The sequence below is a fragment of the Phoxinus phoxinus genome (genome assembly GCF_949152265.1).
Source record: "Phoxinus phoxinus genome assembly, chromosome: 6".
NCBI lineage: Eukaryota > Metazoa > Chordata > Actinopteri > Cypriniformes > Leuciscidae > Phoxinus > Phoxinus phoxinus.
This window is the reverse complement of record NC_136881.1, coordinates 2391681-2418523: the sequence shown is the minus strand read 5'-3', so window position 1 is coordinate 2418523 and position 26843 is coordinate 2391681. Positions and strand designations below refer to the sequence as shown.

The 26843-nt window shown below is 37.4% G+C and overlaps 1 protein-coding gene across 1 annotated transcript in view; it reads left to right on the top strand.

Annotated features, from left to right (window-relative positions):
* runx1 (RUNX family transcription factor 1) overlaps window positions 1-26843 on the top strand; it is a 142547-nt gene that overhangs the window by 18044 nt on the left and 97660 nt on the right. Inside the window, 2 exon segments of the mRNA XM_079615420.1 lie at window positions 530-655; window positions 778-1001. The gene's annotated coding sequence lies outside the window, so the exon portion shown is untranslated.

Here is a 26843-nt window from a genome sequence, read left to right as displayed (position 1 = left end):
ATTTTAAAGTTTAAAAATAGCCATTATTTAGCAATTAAGTTTAGTATTGCTAGACATGCCGGAATTACATGCTTCACATTTAAAGGGATAGTTATAATTTATTCATACTAATATTTTATTTTGTGATTCACACAAAAATGCATACAGGTTTTGAGTGACATGAGTAAATGACATTTTCTTTTTCACTTTTGCGTGAACTGTTCCTTTACTGATTACTATTTTTAAGAGTCTGTCCAAATTGTTGTTGGTTTAATAATCTAGTGCAATGACGGATTGAGAGTAGATGGTGGAGTGGAACAAGTTGCAAATTGAAAGTAACCTCATGACCCCCTAATTCCCCCTCATTAATAATAATAAATGACATTAAACTGGGTCTAGTGGGGGACGTTTTGACCCTTTGTTTGAAAAGATAAAAACCTTTTCAGTGTTGATACTGCTTATCTTGAATTTGGCCTTGGGCTTGTTCACGATCAGAATTTAATGTGTTATGTATTTGATATTTATGGCCTGTTTGCCTGTAATTTCACAGTCAAATGTAAAGGCAGGAAAGTGGTGGTAATAGAAGAAATGGGATCATGCAAGCCGGATTTGAACCCATGTTCCCAAGAGCACCTGCATGACCCACTGCGCCACAGCTCAAAACATGCATACTCAGGTTTGTTGAGCATTAGCATACATCTGTTCAATGCATCTTTTAACTCCATTACTACTATAAGTTAGCCATTTCATTGCTGTTATTGTCTAAGGAATGGATGAATTGTGTGTTACTGTGGGCAGCTCGACCACAACCACAAGCATTTTCTGTGAGCCAATCAATGTGGAGAAGAAAGTAGAGCCGGCTCCTTCTGCTAATGACAAGATGGGCGGAAGTGACCAGTGCCCAGCCAATAGGGGGATCGATACAACGCAAAACCTGACATTAATCCCAGAAAACCTGCAAGACAATCCGACGCACAGAGAGGAACACACACTATATCATCGTCTTCATCGTCTTACTGGAGGTCAGTAAGTCTTCTGCATCACACATGTCCCTTCTAACTCAACATGGACATTGTTTGCCCAGAAAGTTTATATCCAGGGAGTTTGGTGCTGTTTACATGTTGCTGTATGTCAAAGTCAAGATCAGACCTCTTAAGCCCAAGAACTATGTGGACTTGAGAGGTCTTGTCTAGCTAAATCTTGGCTTTCAAAGAGCTTTGAACTGGGTAGTTATGGCCTAGTGGTTGAAGTTTAGCTTTTGGTGTTCCTCAGAGTGGTCACAACAGACAATGGGCTCTATCTTACACCCGGCCCAATGCAGCGGCAAGCACGACACAAGTGTTTTTTGCTAGTTTCAGCCCGACACAGTTATCATTTTCACGTCCTGCGCCACATTGTTTAAATAGCAAATGCATTTGCGCCCATCTGTGCGCCTGTGGGTGTGCTGGTCTGAAAACGAGGTGTGTGTTCAGGCGCATTGTTGGCGGGTTGCTATTTTGAGGAACAGAAATAGACTGAGCCATTGACCAACTGAAACCTGCTCTAAAGTCAATGGCGCAATATTTATTTTTGTTATTTAAAGAGCGCGTTAGTAATGTGCACCTATAGGAGGGTCCACAACGCGCGTACACTCTGCTTTTTACACACACAGGGACGCGCAGCAGCACACAAACATGCCAAATATTTAAAATAAAAGGATTACAATGTAAAATATTATTATTGTGTACATAAAGATATGGTTGTCCCGTAGATGGTCTCGCTTTAACCTCTCGCACGAGCAGATCCGTTTGCGCTCTGGAGACGCGTTCGGTCTTTCCACTATCAAATTCCTCCATGTAAATCGCCGAATCCGCCATGGCGCGAGCGCAACTGGCATTTAAAGGGAATGGGAGATGAGACTCTGATTGGTTTAACGCACGTAAATTACTCATTAAGAGTAACCCTTTTAGAGCATGCGCCGTGCGCGCCGACCATTTTTCCCATCATTAAACTAGCAAAAGTGGATTCAGACACGAACTAAGTGAACTTGCGCCCTGCGCTCTTGACCATGCGCTTAGATCGTTAAACAGGGCCCAATAAAGCATAACATTTAAAGAAAAAAAGATTTGTAGGTGTGTCCCAGGTGTGATGAGTCCTGTATTATTATTTTGGCCTTTTTGATGCAGCGGGAGCTGTGAAGTTCTTCCAGAGACTTCCTTACGACTGATCAGTTTAGTCTGTGATTAAATTCGGTGTTTAAAATCTGCTTCAGTGTTTGGAAACAGTCTGTAAGTGTGTTCAGTTCAGTCTTAGCTTGTTTCAGCTAGTCGGCGTAAGGCATACTTATGCATTATTCTATGCTATTTTGTAGTATAAATGGTGTGAGTAGTGTGTTCACACTGAAAAATACAAGAAGAAAAGGTGCACTTCATATACCCGGATTTTGCACTTAATTAACCAAAAATATAAAGCGTGGAATATTGGGACTCTTCATACTCTCAACTCAAGTCGCAGCTTTAATTACGTAGCTAAAGGGAAGGGCTGGATGACAAAATAGCCTTTTAAACCTCATACACTAGATGGTTAAGTGCATGGTGTATAGTATGTCGTTTGGGTCACAGCTACATTTTGTTTCAGTAATATTTATTCTTTCATATTTTGTATTTTTCATGGTACTAGACAATATTCATCTCTATATTATGCAGCGTTTATGTCTGTATCCATCTGAAATTTGGTACATCACTAGTAGTGCAAAGTGTCCATAGATTGGATACAGGAAAGTATACCTACACGTTTTTATAAAGTCCTAACTGTGAACACTGTGAAGATGTATTTTGCAATATATAAGAACATTTTGAGCGTAATTTCTTATGTAACGATTAGGGCTGTCACTTTACGTTGGAAAATCGATTGCACAATTGATCGGACCAACCAACCAACCCAAGATTCGAAAATTAAAATAGGGAATCGATTTTAAAGGCCTTTTTCTTTTTTTACCAAAAAAGTTGTTTTAGGTGGACAGATCAATACAATACACAGAACATGTAGGATGTTGGAAAATAACAATGTCTTTTCTGTTAACCAAATGCTTTTTAATATTCGCTTTTACTTCAATGCAAGTGAGCAAGTGCACCGTTTTTTGTTGCTTAGTGACGTGTGTGTTCAAGTAAGCCAGAAATGCGCAGATTCTGCGCAATACGCTGTATTTAATATATCATGATGACTCACGAGTTGCATATTTGCGCTAAATCCGCGCAGATTTGGCTACACGAACTTCCCCAGCAAAGTGAGTAAACATAGAAACACGCCAAATTGGCTCGTGATTTGACAGCGTTACCCACCAAAGCTCATTTTTACCCGCATTTGGCGGATTGGCGGGTGTTCATTTCAATCCCTGAATGTTGCACTCCTGTTTGTCATTGTGCACGAAACTTCACACCAATAAATCATCAGAAATATTGCTGACTTGTGCGCATCTCAAGCGCTCTCTTTACGCTCGTCCTAATGCCTGTTAGTCGTCCGTGGATTTGCCTATATTTGGTTGGAAAATGGAAACGTCTTTAGACATGGAAAATCGATTTTACAATCGATTCAATGAACAATTATGTCTCAAAAATCACAGCGCTAGTAACGATAGCAGTGGCTTGGGAAGTTAATGTTGAATACAAGTTCCTAAATTTTGTCTGTCAACAATGGCATCTTTGGCTTGGAAAGGTCTTTAGACTACTGTTATTTTACAATTCACAGCTTGTGTTATGAAGGCCAAACCCTTCATAAAGAGGCATAGACATGGTCATTTCTGATTCAAACACGCCGAGCATAGCATAAAGTTCTCTGTAATTCTCTATAAGTAAGACTGACTCCTTCCAAACGCCCGTCAAGTTAAAGAGAGAGGGAGTGTAAACAGAACTCTCCGCCACCTCCTATTCTCTTCCTTATTTCACGATCTGTTATGTCTTGACATCTCCATTAACTCATAAATCCAATACAGTGGAGCTCAACAGAATCCGTCTCCAGGCGAGGTTGGGGTGGAGGGAGCGAGAGGAGCCCGGAGAGGAGGAGAGAGGGATGGGAAATGATGAGAAGATCAATCGGTCCCTGGGCTGTCACTCCGCTCGCTCGTTTTCACATCCATCTCCACCCTCCTCCCTCCACCCATTCGTCGGAGACTGACACCACACCTCCTTTCTCTGGCAGGCCCGGCGGATTCTGCAGGCACGGCTGTTTCGGGCCCGCAATAATCCGATTGAGTGTGGGATCAATGACAAGCTGTGGTCAGCGATCTGTAGTCGCTCCGGCTCCCGTTGCACGCTGACCACAGGATCCCCAAACCGCTGACCACCTAACCGGCATGGCCTGACCACTAATTTGGTCTGCTATGCCAAGGCGCCTGGCCAAGGTGGGCAAGTAAAACTGGCATGTGAAGCGCTTAAAATATACTTGCTTCAAATGTTAATGGTTGTATATGTTTCTGTAGCTCAACTCTAGTGATGTCAAGGTCATGGATTTTTCCTTAAATTAAATAGTTTATACTTTAATTAATGCTCGGATTTATGCTTGAAAGTTTCCTAGCTCTCGGAAACTGTGTGATGCTTTTTGACTGACACTTGAGTGCTCGATAAATCTGGAATAACTAAGTAAGTAAATCTGAATAACTTCTTACTGTAAACACTGTAAAAAATTATTGTGATTTTAACGGTAAAAGATGGTACAGTGAAAAAACTGTTAATTGGTTAAAGGTAGGGTAGGTCAGAATTGTCTAAAAAAAACTTTTATTCAAATTTGTTTAAACTGTCTTTATATACCAATGCATAATTAAAATGTAAGTACTCTGATAAAAAGAGTATAAAAATCGAGTGACTCTAGACCGTTTAATCTTCATTAAACACAGCTCATTAATTCCATTCACTCCCACCTAAAAACGGGTGCGCGACTGCGCGCACGTGGGCAGAGCCAGTAATAGCGGCGGTAGTCATGGCGACGTCGAGTGACAGTCGCGCAAGCCAATCCTGTGATTCGTCCCGAATGGAAATAATGAGCTGTGTTTAATTAAGATTAAACGGTCTAGAGTCACTCGATTTTTATACTCTTTTTATCAGAGTACTTACATTTTAATTATGCATTGATATATATAGAAAGTTTAATCAAATTTGGTAAAAAGTTTTTATATAAATCCTACCTACCCTACCTTTAACAGAAAGTTTCCTTACTATATACGGTAAATAACTGATACTGTAAAATACCGATAAATTTACAGTTTTTGAAAGTTAAAAAGAACAACTCATTGTATAATTTACAGTGAAATATGGAAAAAGCCGCCGCAAAAAGCCGCCGGGGGAACTGTGTCTATTTTGCGGCTTAATGAGCTTTAAATAACGCTGTTTAATTTCAAACAGAAATGAGCAACAGCAGACTGCATTTTCAACACGGCACAATAATTGTTTTACCTTTGTGATTATATGTGACCCTGGACCACAAAACCAGTCACATGGGTCAATTTTCTGAAATTGTGATGTATACATCACCTGAAAGCTGAATAAATAAGCTTTCCATTGATGTGTGGTTTGTTAGGATAGGACAATATTTGGTCGAGATACAACTATTGAAAATCTGGAATCTGAGGATGCAAAAAAATCTAAACATTGAGAAAATCTCCTTTAAAGTTGTGCATTTATGTTCACGATTGTGCTGCATTCACTCACAAAAATACATGTTTTATATATTTATGGCAGGACATTTACTAAATATCTTCATGGAACATGATCTTAATATCCTAATGATTTTTGGCATAAAAGAAAAATGGATAATTTTGACCCATACAGTGTATAGTTGGATATTGCCACAGATATACCCGTGCGGCTCCAGACTCGAAACAGCCATTGTCAAAGGGTTTAACTTCAAGAATAATGCTTTTGGTCCCATGTTTATACTTGCCAGAATGTATACATGAAAGTTTCCCAGCTCTTCGCAACTTTATGAGCAGAAAGTGATGCTTTTTGCCTGAAATTCGAGCGGTCGATAAATCTGCACCATCGCCTCTTCAGAGTTTGGCCCGTGGGTGTTGGTCAGCCATTCTCTCCTCTTGATTGTGTTTGTGTGTTTCTTGTGTGCTTGCGGTGTTCTCGGGTTTCCTTAATGGTTCCCAGGATGCACTGTGGCTGTGGCGGGGGGGTGGAGAGACACATGAGATGCAGCCCAGCGAAGGATATGGCCATCATTGACATCTTCCACAATTCATATCCTCAGCCATCGCAGAGAATGCACAGTCTACTGTACATCAGTAAACACCTTTCTGAATCATGCATTAGCCGTTAACCGAATTAGGAAGTTGGATAAAGACGGGATTGCAGGTGATGGAACCGTGCAGGACTGATCGCTCCATTAGCGTAACGTTTTCGTGCCATTTTTCCGAAAAAGCACCATTACAGCGCACACATTCTCTCTCCATAACCTTTCCTCTTTCCCAGGAGGCTCTACTCCATGCATGGAAAAACTTGTTCAGTTTTTTTACAATAATCGCACGGAATCAGCATTATTCTGGTCAGAGGTTTGCTCGATATCTTTGTAGAAACTAATTAAACAAAGTCAGTGCATCTGATGTGGATGGATGGCTTTTTAATGATGTCAGCTGAAGTGAATATGCAAGCGTTCTCGCGCCAATGGCAGATTGCAGATTGATTTTTCAAGGGTGTCATTACATATTATTAAAATCTCACGCACCGAGTGAGGAGAGCGTTGTTGAAGACACTGGATTAGATTGCGGCATCTTTGCAGACATCACGCGGTCAACAGCCTCCTTCTAACTCACAAAATGCACTGTCAAGAAATGCTGAAAACTTTCTGAAAGAGACTGGAATCAGGAGATTGTGACTTATTGAGGAGATTTATGCTGTAATTATGTACAGTAGTTAGATTAAAATTAAGCAATGGGATTCATAAGATGGTTCAACCAGAAATGAAACCAAAGAATCATTGCGCATTGAGTAACTCATTGAATTGAACATGATATAAGTAGAAAGACTAAAATTGTATTTTCTTATAAAATGTACATCTTTGTTTTATTTAAAACTTCACAAAATTTATGAGCAACCTGCTGTCATAGTGGAGATTACCTTTAAAATCTAAGCATCTAGTTTGCATTACATTTTATTCATGGTTAGTTATTTTTAATTTTTTTAAGCATCCATCCTCAACATGCATCATATTTTATTTGACATCTTTCAAGAGCATCAATTTAAAGGTAAATGCATTATTTTTATTGCTGCTCCTGTGCAATTGTTTAAGATTTTTTTTTCTCTGCGTTTCTCCTCTTTTCTATCAGAATCAGCTAAAATTTGACTATTTACCGATAATGACACAATTTATTCGAGCTGGTCATGTTCTGCTGAAGTGTTTTGTCTGTAATTGCTAATGCTCTTTTTACACACACACACTGAACACAATGAAGCATTGCTTGGTCACTGGTTGAGCTAAACTGGTATTATCTAATTGTGTAGTTAAATTTAACAGCTGACAGATATTCAACATAATTCATGTGTGAGACAGTCTTAACAGAAGGATGGACAAAACCGGACTATTTGAGCACTAAATGCACATGTGCTGTTACTGAGCGCTGCTGATGATGATGTTGAGATTGTTAAATTGCCAAAATGTCTTTTTCTGTTAAATGTTTGTATATGTATTTTTAATATGGAACTATTATTCTGCTGTCTTGGCCAGGACTCACTTGAAAAAGAGATTCTGAATCTCAATGGGATTATTTCCTGGTAAAAAAAATATATATATATATATATATATTTAGTTGTCCAATAAACCTGACATTGTATATTGGGAATATAGAGAGCCTAAGTCCCTCCCCTTCCGGTGGACCATGGGACCTTATTTCGGAAAAAATATTGTATGGTAGTCAATGGCGAGAGACAACAAATATTTTGATCTCGTTTAAATTGTGCCCTGAATTACACACATGATGTTTGTCAATTTAAAAGATACATTTTAAAGCCAAGAAAGTCGCAGTTTGATGTAAAACTGTTGAGGTATAAGACTGTGAAAATATGTCATTACAAAGACTACAAACCCAAAAGGCGCACATGTTGACGTCATACCTTTTCTCTCAATGAATGAAGCTAACTTTCCTGAAGCTAACTTTACTGAAGCTAACTTTACTGAAGCTAACTCTACTGAAGCTAACTTTACTGAAGCTAACTCTACTGAAGCTAACTTTACTGAAGCTAACTCTACTGAAGCTAACTTTACTGAAGCTAACTCTACTGAAGCTAACTTTACTGAAGCTAACTTTACTGAAGCTAACTTTACTGAAGCTAACTTTACTGAAGCTAACTTTACTGAAGCTAACTTTACTGAAGCTAACTTTACTGAAGCTAACTTTACTGAAGCTAACTCTACTGAAGCTAACTTTACTGAAGCTAACTCTACTGAAGCTAACTTTACTGAAGCTAACTTTACTGAAGCTAATGTTACTGAAGCTAACTTTACTGAAGCTAACTTTACTGAAGCTAACTCTACTGAAGCTAACTTTACTGAAGCTAACTCTACTGAAGCTAACTTTACTGAAGCTAACTTTACTGAAGCTAACTCTACTGAAGCTAACTTTACTGAAGCTAACTTTACTGAAGCTAACTTTACTGAAGCTAACTTTACTGAAGCTAACTTTACTGAAGCTAACTCTACTGAAGCTAACTCTACTGAAGCTAACTTTACTGAAGCTAACTCTACTGAAGCTAACTTTACTGAAGCTAACTCTACTGAAGCTAACTTTACTGAAGCTAACTTTACTGAAGCTAACTTTACTGAAGCTAACTTTACTGAAGCTAACTTTACTGAAGCTAACTTTACTGAAGCTAACTCTACTGAAGCTAACTTTACTGAAGCTAACTTTACTGAAGCTAATGTTACTGAAGCTAACTTTACTGACGCTAACTTTACTGAAGCTAACGTCCGTCATGTTTTCTATAGTCTTACGTTATAATCGTAACGTTACGCCGTGATGCCGGAGTGTGTTGTACGAGACTGCACACACACGAGCAACGGTGACGTAGTGCGAGACGAGAGATGTAGTTCATTGAGCGATTTTCACATAAAACTAAACGTTACTCTTCTGTTTTATGACAAACTGCGACTTTCTTGACTTTCATAATTATCTTTTAAAGGGTAACTAAACCCCTGGTCAGAGCCTGACTCCACCCACTGGCAATATTTGAAAAATGCTGGAAAAGTGGGCAGAGCCCAACGGACGAACCGAGGGCGGGGCTGAGCGGGTGATTGACAGACCCGCAGTGACTGACAGCTGCTGTCAGACTCGCTAAGATGGAGAGTGACGCAAGTAGCTTTGCAACAGAGCGGTCATTTAAAGTTGAGGAGTTTTCTCACCTGAAGTGGAGGAATTGTCTGTGGACACAGAGCTAAAACCATATCAATTCGAGCCGCAAGCTCAAACTGCGGTGTCGCATCGCATTAACTCCCGCCTCGCGATCGGCATCCGACGATGCTAGCGAAGCAGCCGCGCTAGAGAGAATGGGTCCAGTATCTGAGTGGATTATTATTACTATTGACCTACGTTAAGCATATTTTGCCGCTATGTGAAAAAAAATATCCAGCAAAACGCGCCGGCGGTTGTGGAGTCCATGCAGGAAGAGCAGCGTTTGGCACACAAGTGCATGTAAACACTGGCGCCTAATTTCTAAGTCTGGTGGGAAGTTATACAGTCCAGCAGTGCTGTTGCTACCGGCAACACTACACCTATACCAGCCTAACCACTGTACTAAATACAGATAAAGCTAATGCTAAAAATCTACACTATCCTAACTGATGCAATACTATGCTACTAACTAACTATGCTTCTAACAACACTAACAACTATGCTAAATAACTACCTAGGCTACACAAAATAATCTAAATAACTATAAATGCTATGCTAACTAGATGCTAAAATACGCTATCCTGATCGTTTTCAAAATTCGTAATTCCAATTTCCAGCTCCTGACTCGCTCTGGTGTTGACGGAAGCAGATGCTTTTATACCAGGGGCTGCCAGGGGCGTGGTGAGCTCGCAGCGTCAGAGAGTACCCTACGTCAGAGAGTACCCCTACTGCAGGAGATACCGTTTAACCTGAAGAGGGCAGCACTCAGACGTTTTTACACCATATATTTGAAAATTAAAACACTTTATACTCAAATGTTAAAAAAAGTACTCGAATCAATGAACAGCATTTATGAAGCTCCATTCGTACAGATCATTAACTAAAAAAAGTTGGTTTAGTGTTTAGTTACCCTTTAAATTGACAAACATCATGTGTGTAATTCAGGGCACAGTTCAGACGGAATAAGAAGATAAGTTGTCTCTCGCCATTGACTACCATACATATTTTTTCCGAAATAAGGTCCCATGAGCCGGAAGCGGAGCGGCGGGACTTAGGCTCTTTAATAAATTGCTTTTGTTGATCTATTGTAAGTCGCTCTGGATAAAAGCGTCTGCTGAATGCATACATGTACGATTAGTATACACTGCCCTAATTTTTCTTTCATACGTAATAATATTACGGTAATATGGATGGCCTTACAGAGCCCGTGTCCGGTTGAAGGAGTCGGGTCGGTCCGTGACTGTAATGCTACGCCGTTCCTGCGACCCGGTCCAGGCTCCAGCTCGGGGTCCCATTGATTTCCCGCGCCAGATAACGCCGTCTCGCTGTCGGCCCCGAGTCTGTGCCGCTCTGACAGCCGCTGTATCTCAGTCTGAATTACTCGTGATTCTGTTTAGAAAAGCTATTTATTTATTTTTATTTGCGTCTACTGTAAAGATCTAGAGTTGAGTTTTTTAGCCCTCATATCCTTGACAATTTGATATTGCATGATATCCTTTTGGAAACACAAGAAGGTTTATCTGTCAGTATATTTTCAGCCGTATGAAGTTACCCATGAGGACCTGCAGAGGGTGTTGCAGTGTCACATGATACACACCGGCATCAGTGTCTTATAATCCACTGTTCCGGGATCAGCTGAGCAACAATCCCAGATGGGAATCGTCATTGTTTTAGCATCAGAGACGACCTCAAACCGTCAGCTCCCAGCATGCCGTCAGAGGCATTTACAGTTATGCTTTTAGCAGACGCTTTTATCCAAAGCGACTTACATTGCATTTCAAGGTATTCACATTCTTATCAATTTGACATTCTTCAATGATTTTTACTAAAAAATTAGAATATGGTGCAAAAGTTCATTTATTTCAGTAATTCAACTTAAAAGGTGACACTAATATATTATATAGACTCATTACATGCAAAGTGAGATATTTCAAGCCTTTATTTGTTATAGTTTTGATGATTATGGCTTACAGCTAAAACCTTTTCACAATATTTTAATTTTGAATTTGGGGTTTTCATAATCTGTAAGTCATAATCATCACAATTATAACAAATAAAGGCTTGAAATATCTCACTTTGCATGTAATGTGTCTATAATATATTAGTTTCACCTTTTAAGTTGAATTACTGAAATAAATGAACTTTTGTACGATATTAATTTTTCGATATTAATTTTTCTTCTAATCTTCAAAAGTTCAGGGTCGGTAAGATTTATTTTCTCCTTTAAAAAAATAAAATAAACTCAAATAAATTACATTTAACAATATATTCACTTAGAAAGCAGTTCTTTTGAATTGTAATAATATTTCACAATATTGCTGCTTGTATTGTATTTTTTTAATCAAATTATTGCAGCCTTGGTGAGCAGAAGAGACTTTTGAGCGGTAGTGTATGTAAATAAGTATATAGAAAGCTGGTTATTTTCTCTCCCTGTTTTATTATTTTTGGGTAAATAATCAATTTTAGTAATTGCATCTCATTTGTGGCAAACAATAAACAAAAATAATTTTATATCTCATTCGTTTAGTCTTAGAAAGCGACATTAAATGCTTCAGATGTTTCTGTCGGCAATCAAATGTCTCAATATAATCTCAAGCATTTCTTAGTGAATTCATGAGCTGCTATGAACATACTTATATTTTTATATTACATTTTTGGCTAGAATCATTTTAAACTAAGTTTACATGGCCGAGAGCTGCATTCGGTCTCTTGAGAAACCTCTGAGCAACATGTACAGTCAAGCCAAAAAATATTCAGACACCAGATATTATTTTTTATAATTTTTCACTAGTGTGTGCAGGACACTATAGTTAATTTATGTAAGTGAGGAGAGCAAAATAAAGTAAACTGTGACATATTATACTCAGTAACTCTTCATACAGTGACTACCAGTCACATGTGTGAGCAGAAATGATCCGGACACGTTGAGCTGGTCATGTTTTCTTCAGTGTTTTGTCTGTAACTGCTAATGCTCTTTTTACACACACACTGAACACACTGAAGCATTGCTTGGTCACTGGTTGAGCTAAACTGGTATTATCTAATTGTGTAGTTAAATTTACTAGCTGACAGATATTCAACATAATTCATGTGTGAGACAGTCTAACAGAAGGACGGACAAAACCTGCCAAATATCATATTTTAATACCATTTTCTAAACTATAAACTGTGATAATGTGAGAAATGTTAAAGGTGTCTGAATAAATTCTGGTTTGACTGTATATTTATAATATTGGATGTTCGAAATTTTGAAACACGACCTGTCGATTTAAAAACCCGATCTTTGCCACGTTTGAAAAGTTGTTTAGAGCGGAACCAAAATGATCGGATCTCACTTTCCATTTGAAACCCAAAGAACAACTGAGCGCGAGAGATAGAGAGCAGAGAAGAGTGAAGCGATGTCTCTCTGCGCTCGTCCTCCAGGGAGAAGTGAGACCCTTTTAAGTGCTGTCTCTCTCTTTCTCCTGTCTTCCAGCCCTTCATCCCTCTCTCCACTCGCTGACATCCTATCAGGCTCACGGCTCGGCAGTCGATAGCCCATTAGTAAATAAGGGATGCATAATTTATTAAATATGCTTCAGATACATATTTCAGCCTTGGGTTACCGGTCGTATCTGTGTGAGGAGTTTGGCTTTGATCGGGGTCTCCAGCAGGGGCGTCTCGCTCAAGCGTCTGTGAGCTCCAGCACTCTGGACTGTCTCTGGTGACACTGACGATAAGAGAGAATGAGGGCGTTTGCTGGAGATTTGGCTCTCTGTCACATAATGGTAATAATACACCCGCTCAGATCAGTGTATGTTGAGTCCTGGTTAAGCAGCAAGACTTGCGTCATCGTGTTAGTCGACTATTGCCATTGCTCGGGTTTGATGGTCTGCAGCAGTAACCAGCACAAACCGGTCTGGACCAGAATGGAAATTCATGTCTGGAATAAACTTGTCTTTTCAACTGGGACACAAAAAAAAGTCCTGGTCACATTTTGCCCCATTTATTTATTTATTTTAAAAAAAAAACTCATTTAGTACAAACAAATATCATTATCTACTGTATAAACTCTTTACAATTTCAAAATTTCTGATTTTCTCACTATTTAAATGAAAACACTGAATTTAGTCTTTATCTGGTATTAATTAAGTTAATTAGTTGGCAAAAGAAAGCTCATCTACAGCTACAGGTTTTATTTTAATATGCAAAAAAGTGAATGCATAGAAAAACAAAAAGAAAATACACATAAGACTTAAGATATTACATAATCTTAAATCTTAAGTTTTCTAAATATTACATAATTCTCGTTGGTTCTCTCTTGTTCATATGTTCATAAATTATTTGTATGACAGCCTGGCCCAAAAATTATGTTGCCATAATTTGTCATTACGTTATTATCACAAATAAAATAATGGACTCAATGGACGCAATGCGATTACAAAATCTTTAACGATCTTTAATAATATTTGAATTAAGGGGGAAGTTGGGCGGACATCGCTAACAGACTTTTTCTGTAAGCAAAATGTAATTTCTTACTTTATTTTTCATTTTGGAGTGAAATATGACCCATACAAGTTCTTGACAGGTTTTCCCAAATACATGTTTTTGTAGATTACACTGTAAAAAAAATATTTTTATCTTTTGTCAAATCAACTTCGATAACTAATATGTGAAGATAACAAACTATTTTGAGTTTCTGTTTATTAAACGATTCTTCTTCATTGGATTAACTAAATTTTTTTAATTACAACTAACTCAAAATTTTAAGGCAACAAGGTAACTTGCTTTTTTAAGTTAAACCAAAACATTTTTTACAATATAAACACAATGCACTTTTTTTTTTTTTTTTACTAAAAGGCTGCATTTACCGTACATTATTTTATATTGCAATGTGAATGTATTTCTGCTGTGAATTTCAGTCTTGCTGCAATTCCCTCCAGAGACACGAATAGGGAAGGTTAGTTCACTTTACACAGTTCCTCATTCCAGCCCCTGATTATCAGACCGTCCCGCACGCCTCTGTGAGATCGTCTGCAAGTTTCCTGCAAGAGAAAATTAACATGTTATAATAACAGTAGAACTATAATATTTCTGACAGACTTTGACAATTTTATTTTAATTTTGTATTTTAGACAAACTTTCTAGTGACATATTGGCTGTCAATCAGTTATTTTTATTTTTTTGCTTTTATTCTGCAAGGATGCATTAAAATGATCTAAAGTGACATTTTATAATTTACAAGATATTTCTAATTCAAATAAATACTGTTCTTTTGAACTTTCTATTAATCAAAGAATCCTAAAAAAACACGGTTTCCACAAAAATATGAAGCAAAAATATGATTTCTGGAGGATCATGTGACACTGAAGACTGGAGTAATGATGCTGACAATTCAGCTTTGATCACAGGAATAAATTACACTTTACTATATATTCACAGAAAACATTTTTTTTTTTTTATTCTGATCATATTTCACTGGTTATACTTGATTTTTTTTATCAAATAAATGCAGGGTTATTAATTTTTTTTTTTAAACGATAGTGTATTTTAGTGTTTTGGTAAGTGTGGTAGAAAGGACTGTGTTACATTTACAGAGACTTTTAAATCCTTAAAGACAAAATCTTCCAGACTGGAGTATTTAGAAAAGATATAAATGTCAGAGTCCTGTTTTTGTCATTAAAATCCCCCAAATGATATTTGTTATGTGTGGTTTTGAGCGGTTCAAGTGGACGTTAAATGCCCGAGTCTGTAATTACAGAAACACAGAACCGCTCTGAACGTTTCGTCATATTACCGCTGACAGCGGCTTTCCACGTATTTCAGCTTGAGATAGAGATATTGTGGCAGATATTCAACGCTCTCCTTGTCAATCTGTCACTCGTGTGCTCGAATACACACACTTGTGTGGTGCAAGTACAGATAATGTTACTCTCGGATTTAACGGCTGTGTTGTTACAAATCTTTGGCCCGTGAAGAGACGGACCACGATTGCATAAATGTCTCAAGAATCTCGCCAAGATTCACAGGACATGCTCATTTGATGCGGTCAGGCCTGATTTAAAATGATTTCCAGTAATAATTTCTTTATTTTGATTTGAAACGTTCAGGTTTATGAGTCGATAGTGGCTATAGATTGATAAAACGGTGAGGTCTCAGCGGAGGATGCCTCGTTGCGTCTGGAAACCACTAAGGAGAGCAAGAAGGCAAGCAAATATTATCTGTAAATCCTCATGTTTCCCACAAGCTCTCGGGCGAGTTGAGCAGCGAGAACGGGGAACACATGCTTTCCATTCGAGCGCTTTCACCCCTGGCATCAGAGACGTGGCGTACGCTGAGGTGTAAGCATCTCTCCTGGTGATCATGTGACCCGAGCATCACCTCCACTAAACCTGTGCGCTTTACAGCCGTCACTTCAGACAAACACACCAATTCTGCCATTTGTTCTTCTAAATCATGCTTTAGGAAATCCTAATTGTGACAGTCAGAAAAAGTCATAATTGAATTTATGAAATAAGTCATAATTGTGACACAACACATAATTATGACATATAACGTCTAAATTATGAGAGGAAAAACATAACAATGATACAAACTCAAAATGATGACAAAAAGTCTAAATTATGAGATACAAAGTTATAGTTATGACACAAAACATAATTATGAGATAGAAAAGTTTACAATTATGAGATAAGCATAATGGCATTCAAAATTATGACAAAAGTCTAAATTATGATTTGAAAAACGTAATAATGACAAAAAAGTGTATATTATGAGATAAAAAGTAAATTATGACAGTCATAATTATATGAGATACAAAGGCATAATTATGAGACAACACAACAATAACGTCTAAATTTTGAGGAGAAAAAAACATAATAATGATACAAATTCAAAATTATGACAAAACATGAAGAGCATAATTATGTTTCATTTCTGAGATACAATTACATAAGTAGAAATTATGGCAAACATAATTATAGGAAAATTATTAGATAAAAAGCATAGTAATGACAAAAATTAGATACAAAGTCATAATTATGACGACATGAGAAAAACAATTATTATGACACAAATTCAAAATTGACAAAAAGTCAAGTCATCATTTTGAGATACAAAGTTTGAATTATGACACAAAACATAATTGCCATTCAAAATTATGACAAAAGTCTAAAGTACAAGATACAAAGTAATAATTATGACACAAAACATGATTATGAGATAAAAGTCACAATTATGACAAAAAGCCTTTATGTCAAAAGCTTTTATGCCATAATTATGATGCAGCGAGCAGGCATTACCCAGGGGTTGTCGAGCTCCAAAAATAACCATAAAAGTAGTCGATACTGTATTCCAAGTCAAACGACTGAAATCAAAATCATAATTTCCTGAAAATGTCCTTCCCTTCTGCTCACATCTATTCTAACACGGTAACTTTGATGTCAGTGACACATCAATGATGAACGACTGATATTTAAAGTGTTAGTTCACACACAAATGTAAACTCTGTCAGTAATTACTCTCCCTCATGTTGTTACCGTCAGACTTTCCTTCATCTTCGGGACACAAATGAAGATATTAGTGATTAAATCTGAGCGCTGTCTCACTCCTCCAGAGGCTTCTGTTGTAATTGAAACTTGCCGGTCCAGAAAAGTTAGTACCGTATCTTCCAGACTATAAGTCGCTCCGGAGTATAAGTCGCATCAGTCAAAAAATGTGCGAAAAAAAGAGGAAAAAAACATATATAAGTCGCACTGGACTATAAGTCGCATTTATTTAGAAATGTATTTCACAAAATCCAAGACCAAGAACAGACATTTAATCTGGAAAGGAAAGTTATTCAGCTGCACAACAGCACACAGAACAACAGCTGAAGGTGTCCGGTGTGTTAGCGTAACACATTATCAGTTATTCAGCGACACAATAGCATAAAGAACATATACCTGAGGCTGAATAGGCTAAACTAACATTAGCCACACGCATCACATGACCAGCGTCGGCCAATAGTGAGCCTCCATTCTGACGTACAACCCAGAAGCGCTGCGCTGTTACACTACGTGAACTCACTCAGAGACACACACAGAAGAACATCAAGAGTCATTATTTGTGTGTGTGTTTTGTGTCCACAAAAAGTATTTTAGTCGCTTGATAAACTTAAGGTTGAGCCACTTTACTGACATAATTTTCATTTTTGGGTGAACTAACACTTTAATGCTTAATTTTATTCATTTTGTGTGTGTGTGTATCTTTCGCATCCTTTATTGGCCAGTGTACAGAGCTAAAAAAAATAAAATAAAATAAGGATATTTCTCTTGCTTTTAAAGGTTTCAACCCAACTTTGCGTCAAATATGGACAAACCTAAACATTTTTTAATTACTTTTTTAACCCAACGTTTGGGTTTGTCCATATTTTACCCTAAGTTGGGTTAAAACAACCCAGCATTTTTCAGAGTGTGGCATTTGTTTGGATATTTTGCAGTGATATTGACACATTAATAATGAGCGAGCGAATGCAGAACGTGCTCTTATGATCTGTAATATCCACTGCACCGGTTCTGCTCGGTGTGTGTGTGTGTGTGTGTGGTGTCTGGCGTCACGGTTCCTCTTTAATCGTGACCTCTAGCCCTGACCGGACAGAAACGGGATGAGAAGAGTCTCTTGCCAAAGCTTGTGGTTTTGTGATTGTTTGTGTCAGGCTCGAACAAAGGCCCCGAAATGTGGAAGTGAAATGAGAAGTGTGGAACAGTTTGAGGTTTTAACATTTCTGTTGGTTGAGTTCGAGTGTCTGATCAAACCACAGCTTGAATCTATTCTGGTTAGAGAGAAAGATCTCATCCGTTCTGTTCCGGAGCAAAGAAAACTCACACATCAGATCTGAATAATATCTCAAATGTTTCTCATCTAATGCAGAGCCTTCTCTTTAAAACAATATCAAGAGACCAAATTCTGCAGTCAAAAGCCACAGATCATAATATGAGCTCCTGATTTTATATTATTTTTATTATTTGTGACCCACAAACCCAGCCGAAGGGTATATCTGTGGCAATAGCAACTATACATTGTACGGGTCAAAAATATCCATTTTTCTTTTATGCCAAAAATCATGAGGATATTAAGATCATGTGAGTGAATGCAGCACAATCGTGAACATAAATGCACAAAGGAGCTTTTAAAGGAGATTTTCTCAATGTTTAGATTTTTTTGCTCCTCAGATTCCAGATTTTCAATAGTTGTGTCTCGACCAAATATTGTCATATTCTAACAAACCACACATCAATGGAAAGCTTATTTATTCAACTCTCATATGACGTATACATCTCAAATGAAAAAAAATTACCCATGTGACTGGTTTTGTGGTCCAGGGTCACAATTGTATTCTATACTCTTCCTGAACGTCTGTTTTTATTTCTACAGGAGAAAAATCAGATGCAAATTTGATCTCCTATGAAAAAGCAACTTTACTATTTTCCCACACCATAATTTTTCCTAAAAAACATCAGAGTAAATAAGAAGAACTGTGTGTTAGTATGGAGATGATAGTGTGGGTTTGTGTTTGTTGTGTCTGTGTTGAAGGTTGTGTCGGTTTATTGTTTATGAGTTTAGTTCAGTTCCGCAAACAAAAGCTTTGTGATGAAAATTCCCCAACCAATTAAACAAACAGCCATTCCTCAACCGACACACACACACACACACACACACACACACACACACACACACACACACACACACACACACACACACACACACACACACACACACACACACACACACTCTCTCTCTCTCACTCTCTCTCTCTCTCTCTCTCTCTCTCTCTCTCTCACACACACACACACACACACACACACACTCTCTCTCTCTCTCTCTCTCTCTCTCTCTCTCACACACACACACACATACACACTATCTCTCTCTCACACACACACACACACACTCACTCTCTCTCTCTCTCTCTCTCTCTCACACACACACACACACACACTCTCTCTCTCACACTCTCTCTCTCTCTCTCTCTCTCTCTCTCTCACACACACACACACACACACACACACACTCTCTCTCTCTCACACACACACACACACACACACACACACACACACACACACACACACACACACACACACACACACACAGAGATACTTCCTGTTGTTTAATGGTAACGGTAAATGGTAAGTAATAAACAGAGAGAGGATTGAATGCCAAGAGAGTCATTAATGAAGTCCCCTGTGAGTGGAGCCAACAGAGCCTCATTCTTTATTTCTTTATTTCACTGTAGAAAAAGTCCAACTCATTATATATATAATTATTGTTTTTTGAATGGGCTTCTTTTTTTTTTTTACTCCCAACTTTTTTTTTTTTTAATCTTGTCAATTCAAATACATCGGACAAATCAAATGGATAAAGTAAATTGAGTTGAGTTCACTAAACTCAAAATAATGTTTTTGCTGTACTTGCTTTCTAACCTTTATGCTTTATTTCTTGACATAAATATTATTACATGTCATAACTATGATTAAAAAAAATTATGCCAAAAAGTAGAAATTATGAGATAAAAAGCATTATTATGACATAAAGTAAAATTTTGACAAAAAGTGTAAATTGTGAGATAAAAAGTCACAATTATTGGAAAAAGTTGAATTTATGAGATAGTCATAATTATGATATTATGAAATGACAAAAAACATTACAATGTCATATTATTAGATAAAAAAAGCATAGTTATGACATAAACAGTCAAAATTGAGATAAAAAGCACAATTATGACATAAAATGTAAAACATTATGACAAAAAAAAAAAATGTGATCCTAAGATAATTATGTTATAAAATTAGCAATGCAATTTTGACTTTTTGCATATAAACTCACCGGGACAATGTTATTTCTCAGATGCTGCTCTTTTATAACACTCTTAATGAAGATCTCAGTTATGTTTAATGTACGTATTTTCATAAAAACAGACCCAGCCGAGGCGCTAGTTGTCATGCAGTGAGAGTCTCGAGATATAACATGAGTGTGGAGCAGCTCAGATTATTTGATGAGAAATATTTGAGTTCATATTCAGATCTCTGACTTTAGCTTGCAGCAGACTTTCTGAACACAGTTTGAGACGCGGTTAAGATCTACTCTGAAACTCTAGACAAGACACACACTTTTCTCTGGAGAGTCTGCATTTGTTTTCCTCTCAGTCCTGTTGATGTCTGGGAGAAAAGAGCCGTTGTTCGTGATTGTTCTGTGTATGCTCTCTTCACAGCAGTCGAGGTGTACACCATGTGATTTCTCCAAACCAGAGGACTAATAGCATCGTGTGACTCACAGGACAGTTACTAGCATCTTAAAGCACTAATGAACAACAGGCGTGTGGACGGATGAGTGTAGTTGTGCTGAGAACAGACTGCATTGTGGTCCTCGAACGAGCAGTAGTGTTTTTAAAGGTTCTGCTCTTAATTTGATGTCAAACCGCAGCAGTAATTATTGCATTTGTTTTTTCCCTCATGGATTTTTACAACCTGTAGTTTTCGCTAAAAGGAAACAAATTACATCCATTCAGCTTTCTGAGTGTAAAGTGACTCACGGTCTACACACTCGCACTCATTTAGCATTAGATCTTATCAGAGATTCCCGCAACATAGAACTAAAAATATAGAACTTTAGAACTTTAAAATAAGAACATTGAACGTTGTTTAAACTATACAGTAGTATATATATCTATACATAGTATATTATATACAGGTATATATATATATATATATATATATATAGTATATTTATTCAGATCCCCTTAAAATTTAAACCTTTATATAAAAACGTTATTTGGCTATATAAATTTGGTAATTAAAAATAAAAATGAAATATAATAAGTGTAAGTATTAAAATAAGTAATATTTAAGTATATATTCAATTACTTTTATATATACAATATATACTGTACAAATATTTTTCACGTTATGAATAAAACAAAAAATACTAAAATATTTTACAAGAAATTATTTCAATGTTTATACTTCCAAATTAAGTTTGATAAATGCATCACATTTAAGTATATACATAAGTTACATTTAAGTATTAAAAAATATAATTTATACTGTATGTATATATATATATATATATATATATATATATATATATATATATATATATATATATTTATTTTTGAAGTTATAGATAAAACAAATTGTATTGGATACGCTTCAGAAAATACTTTTCAGTCTTTCTACTAAATTTCAAGTTTAGGTGTGTGTTACTTGCCATTTCTGAGTTATTTGTAAAATGTACTATAGCATTTTCTGAATGAAAATAATTTCAAAATAAATGCAAAGTAATTAAAAAAAAATTATATATTTGTAAAATTTCCATGGTATTATCATGTATTTTGGGGTGTAGTACTATATAACACCACGTTCATTTTTGACCACTATTATTTTCAAGTATCATGTAAAAATATGGCAAATGAATATGCTATTTGAACATTACCATTGTACATATAAACACTCAAATGAATTGATAACTGAATGCAGTTTTAACACTTTAACATGAGTTCAGACTGTTGTTCACTGTAATGCCCATAGATGGCGCTCCAAACCCAGAAGGTTCTTGTTCCTCCGAGTCCTCATCTGTGGCTCTGCAGTCCAGCCAGATGAAGTCTACAATCTTGAGTAGAAGCGAAACTTCAGATTGATATGATCCAGATCTCAGTGTCCTGTCTGATATTTTCCAGAGCTCATTATATCATATAAACCCGTAATTCGTCCCCTAGGCATTAAAATGGGGGATGTGAGTAAGACGTTTATGAGAAATGACTTCCAACTGGATTTGTAGGTGTGAGGCATTGCTTTCCCGAGTGTTGATGATGCTGTAAGATTTAGATTATACCCCCTACATGAGGAACAGCTTATGGACATGTTGTATTTTCCACAGTGAATCAGACGTTTCCAGTAATGCAGGCGAAACTCATTAACATCAGACTTTTCTAGTGGCAGCTCATGTAGAAACAACTGTAGAAGAGCGAGTCTTTCTCTGCGAATGTTTAAAATACCACTTTTGGTTCTTGTTCTGTAACATTATCCACTGTTTCTCTGATAACTAATTAGATTTGTCGTTCAGGTTTCCTAAAATATTCGCTCTTATATAAGACAAAAACATCCTTGCAGTGCAGTGCATTCTGGGATATGCCCGTCAGATTTTGAATGAACAATGCTAGTGTTTAAATATCGACTGTGGGAAGGTCGTAAATTCATTGTGGTCATGTTATGCTGATTTAGCAGAAATAAAAACGTAGCGATGGCCATGGCCATAAACATAACCACTAACCATTATTACTCATTGCTGTGGTCTGCTATCCCAACAATTCAAGCCACTTGAAAGGATTTTTCTTCTTGTATCCTAACCCATTTCCATGAGTACACCAGGCTGATCTGTGATCAGTTTTAGGGCTGATTTCCTGTGAATCGCCCTCTGCACGCTGACCTAGGCTCGTCTCGGGGTGTTTTGCATAGGAGTGGCTTCTGATGTGAGACTGATGAAAAGAGGAACTCAACTATTTCACCCTAACTGAAAAGAGAAGTTGGCAGAGAAATGGATGAAAAAAAGAGCAAGATGACAATATATGTTAAAGGTGAAGAATGTTAAAATACTTCCTGTGGCATTACAGTTTAATATCCAGAGAGAACTGTAAGCCAGCGCTAGATTGATTCTTCTCGTTTGTTGAAGCGTCCTGACCTGGGAAAAAAGGCCTAAATTTAAGATTAATTTGAATTGCAAATAAAAAATTCCCATACATTTGGATTACAGTTTTAACATTTAACACTTGTGATGCATATTTGCAATCATACATAAATGAAACGGGCCAGATCTGTTCTAAAAAAATAAAAAATAATTAATAATCATATTTTTAAATTACATTCATTCAAATTGCACAATTCTATTTCTGAATTAATATTTTTGCAATTTCATTTAGTGATAATAAGTAAGAGTCGAGAGAATAAATGAACTGTAGTCAGTATCCTTGTTGGGAAAATAACTGCCTAAGTGATAATAATAATAATAACTTTATTTTTATATAGCGCATTTAAAGCAGCTTCTCAATGCACTTTACATAATAAATGATCCTAAATTGGTTAGTTGTTCTCCTAGTCTGGTGAAGTTGGTTTTGTTTGTATGTTTGTATGGTTTTAGACTTGGGATTTTATGCATAATTGTAAAAGTATTGATACAATGTTAAATCTAGTTCAAATTGATTTAATATTTCATGCAAAATGTATGTGCAGTGTATTTTCATGCATTTATTTTTATGTGAACATGGATGCGTTTCAAATCTGTCACTTATGGTGTTATATTTTAGTTGGTATGCTTCCTTAGAAGTCAGCTGCCAATGTGGACAGTAACAGCAAGACAATAACGGAAATATTTAATTGGGCAGTTGTTATGATTTATTTCACATTGATTGATATTTGAAAGATATAATATCTCTCTGTGGGCGAGCTTCATGGGAACTTGTGGTCAGAGTGTGTGTGTGTGTGTGTGTGTGTGTGTGTGTGTGTGTGTGTGTGTGTGTGTGTGTGTGTGTGTGTGTGTGTGTGTGTGTGTGTGTGTGTGTGTGTGTGTGTGTGTGTGTGTGTGTGTGTGTGTGTGTGTGTGTGTGTGTGTTGTGAAATCGTGTGTTTCATCACAGTAAAGCAGCCACAGACATTGTTCGCCTTAGTCCTCTTTGCCATCATAGGAAACCACTTTTACCAAACCAACCACTTTTACCAAACCAACCACTTTTACCAAACCAACCACTTCTACCAACCACTTTTACCAAACCAACCACTTCTACCAAACCAACCACTTCTACCAACCACTTCTACGAAACCACTTCTACCAACCAACCACTTCTACCAACCAACCACTTCTACCAACCACTTTTAGCAAACCAACCACTTCTACCAACCAACCACTTCTACCAACCAACCACTTCTACCAACCACTTTTAGCAAACCAACCACTTCTACCAACCAACCACTTCTACCAACCAACCACTTCTACCAACCACTTTTAGCAAACCAACCACTTCTACCAACCAACCACTTCTACCAAACCAACCACTTCTACCAACCAACCACTTCTACCAACCACTTTTAGCAAACCAACCACTTCTACCAACCAACCACTTTTACCAAACCAACCACTTCTACCAACCAACCACTTCTACCAAACCAACCACTTCTACCAACCAACCACTTCTACCAACCACTTTTAGCAAACCAACCACTTCTACCAACCAACCACTTTTACCAAACCAACCACTTCTACCAACCAACCACTTTTACCAAACCAACCACTTCTACCAACCAACCACTTCTACCAACCACTTTTAGCAAACCAACCACTTCTACCAACCAACCACTTTTACCAAACCAACCACTTCTACCAACCAACCACTTCTACCAAACCAACCACTTCTACCAACCACTTCTACCAACCAACCACTTTTACCAAACCAACCACTTCTACCAACCAACCACTTCTACCAACCACTTTTAGCAAACCAACCACTTCTACCAACCACTTCTACCAACCAACCACTTTTAGCAAACCAACCACTTCTACCAACCACTTCTACCAACCACTTTTAGCAAACCAACCACTTCTACCAACCACTTCTACCAACCAACCACTTTTAGCAAACCAACCACTTCTACCAACCAACCACTTTTACCAAACCAACCACTTCTACCAACCAACCACTTCTACCAACCACTTTTACCAAACCAACCACTTCTACCAAACCACTTCTACCAAACCACTTCTACCAAACCACTTCTACTAAACCACTTCTACAAAACCAACCACTTCTACCAACCAACCACTTCTACCAAACCAACCACTTCTACCAACCACTTCTACCAAACCAACCACTTCTACCAACCAACCACTTTTACCAACCACTTCTACCAACCAACCACTTTTACCAACCACTTCTACCAAACCAACCACTTCTACCAACCACTTCTACCAAACCAACCACTTCTACCAACCAACCACTTCTACCAACCAACCACTTCTACCAACCAACCACTTTTACCAACCACTTCTACCAAACCAACCACTTCTACCAAACCACTTCTACCAACCAACCACTTCTACCAACCACTTCTACCAAACCAACCACTTCTACCAACCACTTCTACCAAACCAACCACTTCTACCAAACCACTTCTACCAACCAACCACTTCTACCAACCACTTCTACCACAATCTGCTGCTTTCCAACACACTGCCAGCTCCTGCTGATCTCAGATCAGATCGAACATCTCAGCCACCTCCTCCTGCACTTCTCCAACATCTGATCTGAGACCAGCGGCCCTCACGGTGAGCTCACATGTAAAGTCATGGCTTACCCTAGATAAGGCACCAACTTAACTTATCAATTATGAAGCAACGCAGAGAGGAAAAACACGCATGACTCTCTCCTTTCGACACTTTGTCTTCTCTAATTCTCATCATCTGCCTCTCACACTATTAGTCCCGTGTAGCCAGACATTAACAGATTGTATTACCTTTAAAGCTGATTAGATGAGAAAAGTCTGAAATCTTCTATTATAGACCAGTGTTTTTACTTTTTAACTATTTTTGAGTTACAAATAAATAATGAGTTACAAATAAATAATAAGTTACAAACAAAGTTACAAATAAATGAAGGTCTAACAGTATTCAGGTAATCATTAAATGTAAAATAACACTATAGTGTTTATTATATAAAGTAAATATAGATTAATCTTACTTTTCGTGTGTATAAGTCACACAAAAGATGAACCAGTTCTCTTTCGCCTCTTGTGCTTGAATGGTTTAAAATCGCTTGAATGTGTAAATTGTTGAGAAAAAACATTATGCAAATGATACAAAATTCACTCTATGATGGTTAAACTTAGCAGTTAATCAACTGCGATCCTAGAAAACAATACTAAAATACGGATGTTAGTGAGTTACTGATGACAAAATCAACAAATTGGCAGAAAATATGTGTTGACTTAGAATTTATGTCCATCTTGAAGTAGTAAATACTGATTATTTCCCAGAATTTACTTGCTTCTAAGTGCCTCATGTTGCTGAATGGTCTGACGTTGGTAGTCAAGACTGGGATTGGACATTATACATGTGACTGTTGATTTGGAAAGGCAGATGATTTCCCCCTGCTGACACCTGGGTAATTCCTGCTTTCAGTAAACGCATTAATCTACGCGCCGCTCTCTCTCTGTTATGGAAATCTACACTTCGTCTGTTGGGCGGAACAATGTGTCTTTTCTGTCTAGGTTAACATTCAAATGAAGGTGGCCAGAGTACACCCTCTTTCACTTCTGTCTTTTTCTTTTCTTTTATCTATCTTCCTTCCAACAGCCTTTTATGTTTTTAGACCAGTGTTCTCATTAAGGGTGATGCTAGACTGAATTCTTTGAAATAGATTCTCTAAGGCTGCACTCTGAAAAAGGCTGGGTTGTTTCTACCCAATTTTGGGTAAAATATGGACAAACCCAGCCGTTGGGTTAAATTT